Consider the following 7,998-nt stretch of genomic DNA (forward strand, 5'->3'; position numbering starts at 1 on the left):
AGAGGCTTTTATATATTTACTAGAACCTTATCATATATATAATAAAATTATTTTAAAAACAGAAACCCTAGAGTTTTCAGTATAAAAACTGAAATAAAATATAATTTACCAGAGGGACTCAACTTCAGATTTGAGCTGGTAGAATAAATAAGCAGTCAACTTGAATATAGGTTAATAAAGACTATCTAGCCTGTGGAACAGAAAAAGAAATGTTGAAAAATAAAGAGAGCCTCAGAAACCTGTGGCAAATCATCAAGCCACCAACATACATATAGTTAGATTCCCAGAAGAAGAAAGAAAGAGGCAAAAAGAGTATTTGAAGAAATGATGACCAAAAAATCCCCTTTTTGGTGAATAACATTTATACATACATCCAAGAAGCTCAACAAACTCTAAATAAGATAAACTCAAAGTGACCCACAAATAGACACATCATAATCAAACTGTTGAAAGACAAAGAGAGAATCTTGAAAGCAGCGAGAGCAAAGTGACTTAACACAAGGCAGCTTCAATAAAATTAACAACCAATTATTCATCTGAAATTCAAAACCCTTTCATGATCCAAAAAAAAAAAAGTACTCAAAAACTATGAGTAGAAGGGAACTTTCTAAACCTGGTAAAGGCATCTACAGAAAATCTATAGCTAGCATCATACTAATTATGAAAGACTGAAAATTTGCCATAATATCAGGAATAAAACAGGGATGTCTGTTCTTCCCACTTCTGTTCAACAATGGATTGAAGTTCTAGCCAAAGCTAAAAACAATTTCAGCAAGGTTGAAGGATACATAACCAATATACAAAATTAGTTGTATTTCTATATACTAGCCATAAAATATCAAAAATTAAATTAAAAAAAAATAATTCATTCAAAAAGCATCAAAAATAAAAATAGGAATAAGTTTAACAAAGGAAATACAAGACTTATACACTGAAAACTATAAAAAAAAAATGTTGAAAGTAGTTTAGGAAAATCTAAATAAATAGAAAGACATCATGTGTTCATAGATTGCAAGAACTAATTTTGTTAAGATGGCAATACTCCCCAAATTGATCTACAGATTCAATGAAATACCTGTCAGAATCCCAGTTGGCTTCTCTGTAGAAATTGACAAGATGATCCTAAAACTGATAGGGAAACTCAAAGGACCCAAAATAGCCAAAACATTCTTGAAAAAGAATACAGTTGGAAGTTTTATGATCTCTGATTTCAAAACCTTCTACAAAGCTACAGTGATCAAGTCAGTTTAGCACTGCCATAGAAATAGACAAGAAGATGAAAGGAGCGTAATGGAGAGCCCAGAAGTAAACCCTTATATTCTGGTCAATGAATATTTGACAAGGGTGTCGAGAAAATTCAATGGCAAAGAATAGACTTTGAAAAACGGTGCTGGGACAATTGTACATCCACATGCAAAAAGATGAATTTAGATGACTACCTCATACCATATATAAATATTAACTCAAAATACATCATAGACCTAACTGTATTAGGTGAAAGTATAAAACTCTGTGGAAAAAAAGGAATAAATTTTCATGACTTTGGACTAGGCAGTAGTTTTTTAGCCCAAAGAAATGAAAGCTTATGTTCACACAAAAACCTATACATGAATGTTCACTGCAACTTTATTTGTTATAGCCCCAAACTGTAAATAGCCTGGATGTCTTCCAATGGGAGAATGGGTAAACTGTGGTTCATTCTTACTAAGGAATATATTACTCATAACTCAAAGGAATGAACTATTGATACACACAACTTGAATGAACTTAAAGGATATTATGCTGAGTGAAAAAAAAATCTCAAAAGATTACATACTACATGATTCAATTTATATAACATTCTTGAAATACCAAAATTATAGAGATGGAAAACAGATCAGTGGTTGCCAGGGATTAGGGATGGGTGGCCATAGGGAAGTTGGCATGTTTTAAAAGGACAACACAAGGGGTCCTTGTGATAACAGAACTGTACTGTATCTTGACTGTGGTGGTGAATACACAAACCTACACATGTGATAAAATCGTATAGAGCTAAACACACATGCGCACAATACAGATGAGTACAAGTAAAACAGGAGTTATATGAATAAGAAAAATAACATACTTAAAGGGACACAGGCTACTTCCTCACAGGTCTATTTAACAATTTTAACTGTAGGAAATGGAATGTTCTAGGGCGTCATTGATTTTACTTAAATGTAGAATTGGGCCTCTGACTTAAATATCTATATAGAAAATTCTGATGGTAACTATAGTTAACAATACTGGATATAGGATTAACCAAGATGGCGGAGTAGAAGGACGTGCTCTCACTCCCTCTTGCGAGAGCACCAGAATCGCAACTGGCTGCTGGACAATCATTGAGAGGAAGACCCTGGACTTCACCAAGGAGGATACCCCACGTCCAAGGACAGAGGAGAAGCCACAGTGAGACGGTAGGAGGGGCGCAATCAGAGTAAAATCAAATCCCATAACTGCTGGGTGGGTGGCTCACAGACTGGCGAGCACTTATACCACAGAAGTCCACCCACTGGAGTGAAGGTTCTGAGCCCCACGTCAGGCTTCCCAACCTGGGGGTCCGGCTACGGGAGGACGAATTCCTAGAGAATCAGACTTTGAAGCCTAGTGGGAATTGATTGCAGGACTTTGACAGGACTGGGGGAAACAGAGACCCCACTCTTGGAGGGCACACACAAAGTAATGTGTGCATCGGGACCCAGGGGAAGGAGCAGTGACCCTGGGGGAGACTGAACCAGACCTACCTGCTGGTGTTGGGGGGTCTCCTGCAGAGGCGAGTGGTGGCTCTGTTTCACCGTGGGGATAAGGACACTGGCAGCAGAGGTTCTGGGAAGTTCTCCTTGGCGTGAGCCCTCCCAGAGTCTGCCATTAACCCCACCAAAGAGCACGGGTAGGCTCCAGTGTTGGGTTGCCTCAGGCAAAACAACCAACAGGGAGGGAACCCAGCCCCACCCATCAACAGTCAAGTGGATTAAGGTTTTACTGAGCTCTGACCGCCACAGCAACAGGGAGGGAACCCAGCCCCACCCATCAACAGTCAAGTGGATTAAGGTTTTACTGAGCTCTGACCGCCACAGCAACAGTCAGCTCTACCCACCACCAGAGCCTCCCATCAAGCCTCTTAGATAGCCTCAACCACCAGAGGGCAGACAACAGAAGCAAGAAAAACTACAATCCTGCAGCCTGTGGACCAAAAACCACAGTTACAGAAAGATAGACAAGATGAAAAGGCAGAGGGCTATGTACCAGATGAAGGAACAAGAAAAAACCCCAGAAAAACAACTAAATGAAGTGGAGATAGGCAACCTTCCAGAAAAAGAATTCAGAATAATGATAGTGAAGATGATCCAGGACCTCGGAATAAGAATGGAGGCAAAGATTGAGAAGATGCAAGAAATGATTGACAAAGACCTAGAAGAATTAAAGAACAAACAAACAGAGATGACCAATACAATAACTGAAATGAAAACTACACTAGAAGGAATCAATAGCAGAATAACTGAGGCAGAAGAACGGATAAGTGACCTGGAAGACAGAATGGTGGAATTCACTGCTGCGGAACAGACTAAAGAAAAAAGAATGAAAAGGAATGAAGACAGCCTAAGAGACCTCTGGGACAACATTAAACGCAACAACATTCGCATTATAGGGGTCCCAGAAGGAGAAGAGAGAGAGAAAGGACCAGAGAAAATATTTGAAGAGATTAGAGTCGAAAACTTCCCTAACATGGGAAAGGAAATAGCCACCCAAGTCCAGGAAGCGCAGAGAGTCCCATACAGAATAAACCCAAGGAGAAACAGGCCGAGACACATAGTAATCAAAGTGGCAAAAATTAAAGACAGAGAAAAATTATTGAAAGCAGCAAGGGAAAAACGACAAATAACATACAAGGGAACTCCCATAAGGTTAACAGCTGATTCCTCAGCAGAAACTCTGCAAGCCAGAAGGGAGTGGCATGATATACTTAAAGTGATGAAAGGGAAGAACCTACAACCAAGATTACTCTACCCGGCAAGGATCTCATTTAGATTTGATGGAGAAATCAAAAGCTTTACAGACAAGCAAAAGCTAAGAGAATTCAGCACCACCAAACCAGCTCTACAACAAATGCTAAAGGAACTTCTCTAAGTGGGAAACACAAGAGAAGAAAAGGACCTACAAAAACAAACCCAAAACAATTAAGAAAATGGTCATAGGAACATACATATCGATAATTACCTTAAACGTGAATGGATTAAATGCCCCAACCAAAAGACATAGACTGGCTGAATGGATACAAAAACAAGACCCATATATATGCTGTCTACAAGAGACCCACTTTAGACCTAGGGACACATACAGACTGAAAGTGAGGGGATGGAAAAAGATATTCCATGCAAATGGAAATCAAAAGAAAGCTGGAGTAGCAATACTCATATCAGATAAAATAGACTTTAAAATAAAGAATGTTACAAGAGACAAGGAAGGACACTACATAATGATCCAGGGATCAATCCAAGAAGAAGATATAACAATTATAAATATATATGCACCCAACATAGGAGCACCTCAATACATAAGGCAACTGCTAACAGCTATAAAAGAGGAAATCGACAGTAACACAATAATAGTGGGGGACTTTAACACTTCTCTTACACCAATGGACAGATCATCTAAAATGAAAATAAATAAGGAGACAGAAGCTTTAAATGACACAATAGACCAGACAGATTTAATTGATATATATAGGACATTCCATCCAAAAACAGCAGATTACACGTCCTTCTCAAGTGCGCACGGAACATTCTCCAGGATAGATCACATCTTGGGTCACAAATCAAGCCTCAGTAAATTTAAGAAAATTGAAATCATATCAGGCATCTTTTCTGACCACAACGCGATGAGATTAGAAATGAATTACAGGGAAAAAAACGTAAAAAAGACAAACACATGGAGGCTAAACAATACGTTACTAAATAACCAAGAGATCACGGAAGAAATCAAAGAGGAAATAAAAAAATACCGAGAGACAAATGACAATGAAAACACGACGACCCAAAACCTATGGGATGCAGCAAAAGCAGTTCTAAGAGGGAAGTTTATAGCTATACAAGCCTACCTCAAGAAACAAGAAAAATCTCAAGTAAACAATCTAACCTTACACCTAAAGAAACTAGAGAAAGAAGAACAAACAAACCCCAAAGTTAGCAGAAGGAAAGAAATCATAAAGATCAGAGCAGAAATAAATGAAGTAGAAACAAAGAAAACAATAGCAAAGATGAATAAAACTAAAAGTTGGTTCTTTGAGAAGATAAACAAAATTGATAAGCCATTAGCCAGACTCATCAAGAAAAAGAGGGAGAGGACTCAAATCAATAAAATCAGAAATGAAAAAGGAGAAGTGACAACAGACACCGCAGAAATACAAAGCATCCTAAGAGACTACTACAAGCAACTTTATGCCAATAAAATGGACAACCTGGAAGAAACGGACAAATTCTTAGAAAGGTATAACCTTCCAAGACTGAATCAGGAAGAAACAGAAAATATGAACAGACCAATCACAAGTAATGAAATTGAAACTGTGATTAAAAATCTTCCAACAAACAAAAGTCCAGGACCAGATGGCTTCACAGGTGAATTCTATCAAACATTTAGAGAAGAGCTAACACCCATCCTTCTCAAACTCTTCCAAAAAATTGCAGAGGAAGGAACACTCCCAAACTCATTCTATGAGGCCACCATCACCCTGATACCAAAACCAGACAAAGACACTACAAAAAAAGAAAATTACAGACCAATATCACTGATGAATATAGATGCAAAAATCCTCAACAAAATACTAGCAAACAGAATCCAACAACACATTAAAAGGATCATACACCACGATCAAGTGGGATTTATCCCAGGGATGCAAGGATTCTTCAATATACGCAAATCAATCAATGTGATACACCATATTAACAAATTCAAGAATAAAAACCATATGATCATCTCAATAGATGCAGAAAAAGCTTTTGACAAAATTCAACACCCATTTCTGATAAAAACTCTCCAGAAAGTGGGCATAGAGGGAACCTACCTCAACATAGTAAAGGCCATATATGACAAACCCACAGCAAACATCATTCTCAATGGTGAAAAACTGAAAGCATTTCCTCTAAGATCAGGAACGAGACAAGGATGTCCACTCTCACCACTATTATTCAACATAGTTCTGGAAGTCCTAGCCACGGCAATCAGAGAAGAAAAAGAAATAAAAGGAATACAAATGGGAAAAGAAGAAGTAAAACTGTCACTGTTTGCGGATGACATGATACTATACATAGAGAATCCTAAAACTGCCACCAGAAAACTGCTAGAGCTAATTAATGAATATGGTAAAGTTGCAGGATACAAAATTAATGCACAGAACTCTCTTGCATTCCTATACACTAATGATGAAAAACCTGAAAGAGACATTATGGAAACACTCCCATTTACCATTGCAACAAAAAGAATAAAATACCTAGGAATAAACCTACCTAGGGAGACAAAAGACCTGTATGCAGAAAACTATAAGACACTGATGAAAGAAATTAAAGATGATACCAACAGATGGAGAGATATACCATGTTCTTGGATTGGAAGAATCAACATTGTGAAAATGAGTATACTACCCAAAGCAATCTACAGATTCAATGCAATCCCTATCAAATTACCAATGGCATTTTTTACGGAGCTAGAACAAATCATCTTAAAATTTGTATGGAGACACAAAAGACCCCGAATAGCCAAAGCAGTCTTGAGGCAAAAAAATGGAGCTGGAGGAATCAGACTCCCTGACTTCAGACTATACTACAAAGCTACAGTAATCAAGACAATATGGTACTGGCACAAAAACAGAAACGTAGATCAATGGAACAAGATAGAAATCCCAGAGATTAACCCACGCACCTATGGTCAACTAATCTATGACAAAGGAGGCAAAGATATACAATGGAGAAAAGACAGTCTCTTCAATAAGTGGTGCTGGGAAAACTGGACAGCTACATGTAAAAGAATGAAATTAGAATACTCCCTAACACCATACACAAAAATAAACTCAAAATGGATTCGAGACCTAAATATAAGACTGGACAGTATAAAACTCTTAGAGGAAAACATAGGAAGAACACTCTTTGACACAAATCACAGCAAGATCTTTTTTGATCCACCTCCTGGAGTAATGGAAATAAAAACAAAAATAAACAAGTGGGACCTAATGAAACTTCAAAGCTTTTGCACAGCAAAGGAAACCATAAACAAGACGAAGAGACAACCCTCAGAATGGGAGAAAATATTTGCAAATGAATCAACGGACAAAGGATTAATCTCCAAAATATATAAACAGCTCATTCAGCTCAATATCAAAGAAACAAACACCCCAATCCAAAAATGGGCAGAAGACCTAAATAGACATTTCTCCAAAGAAGACATACAGACGGCCACGAAGCACATGAAAAGATGCTCAACATCACTAATTATTAGAGAAATGCAAATCAAAACTACAATGAGGTATCACCTCACTCCTGTTAGAATGGGCATCATCAGAAAATCTACAAACAACAAATGCTGGAGAGGGTGTGGAGAAAAGGGAACCCTCTTGCACTGTTGGTGGGAGTGTAAATTGATACAGCCACTATGGAGAACAATATGGAGGTTCCTTAAAAAACTGAAAATAGAATTACCATATGACCCAGCAATCCCACTACTGGGCATATACCCAGAGAAAACCGTAATTCAAAAAGACACATGCACCCGAATGTTCATTGCAGCACTATTTACAATAGCCAGGTCATGGAAGCAACCTAAATGCCCATCAGCAGACGAATGGATAAAGAAGATGTGGTACATATATACAATGGAATATTACTCAGCCATAAAAAGGAACAAAATTGAGTCATTTGTTGAGACGTGGATGGATCTAGAGACTGTCCTACAGAGTGAAGTAAGTCAGAAAGAGAAAAACAAATATCGTAT

This window comes from Eschrichtius robustus, chromosome X (genome assembly GCF_028021215.1).
Source record: "Eschrichtius robustus isolate mEscRob2 chromosome X, mEscRob2.pri, whole genome shotgun sequence".
Classification (NCBI taxonomy): Eukaryota; Metazoa; Chordata; class Mammalia; order Artiodactyla; family Eschrichtiidae; genus Eschrichtius; species Eschrichtius robustus.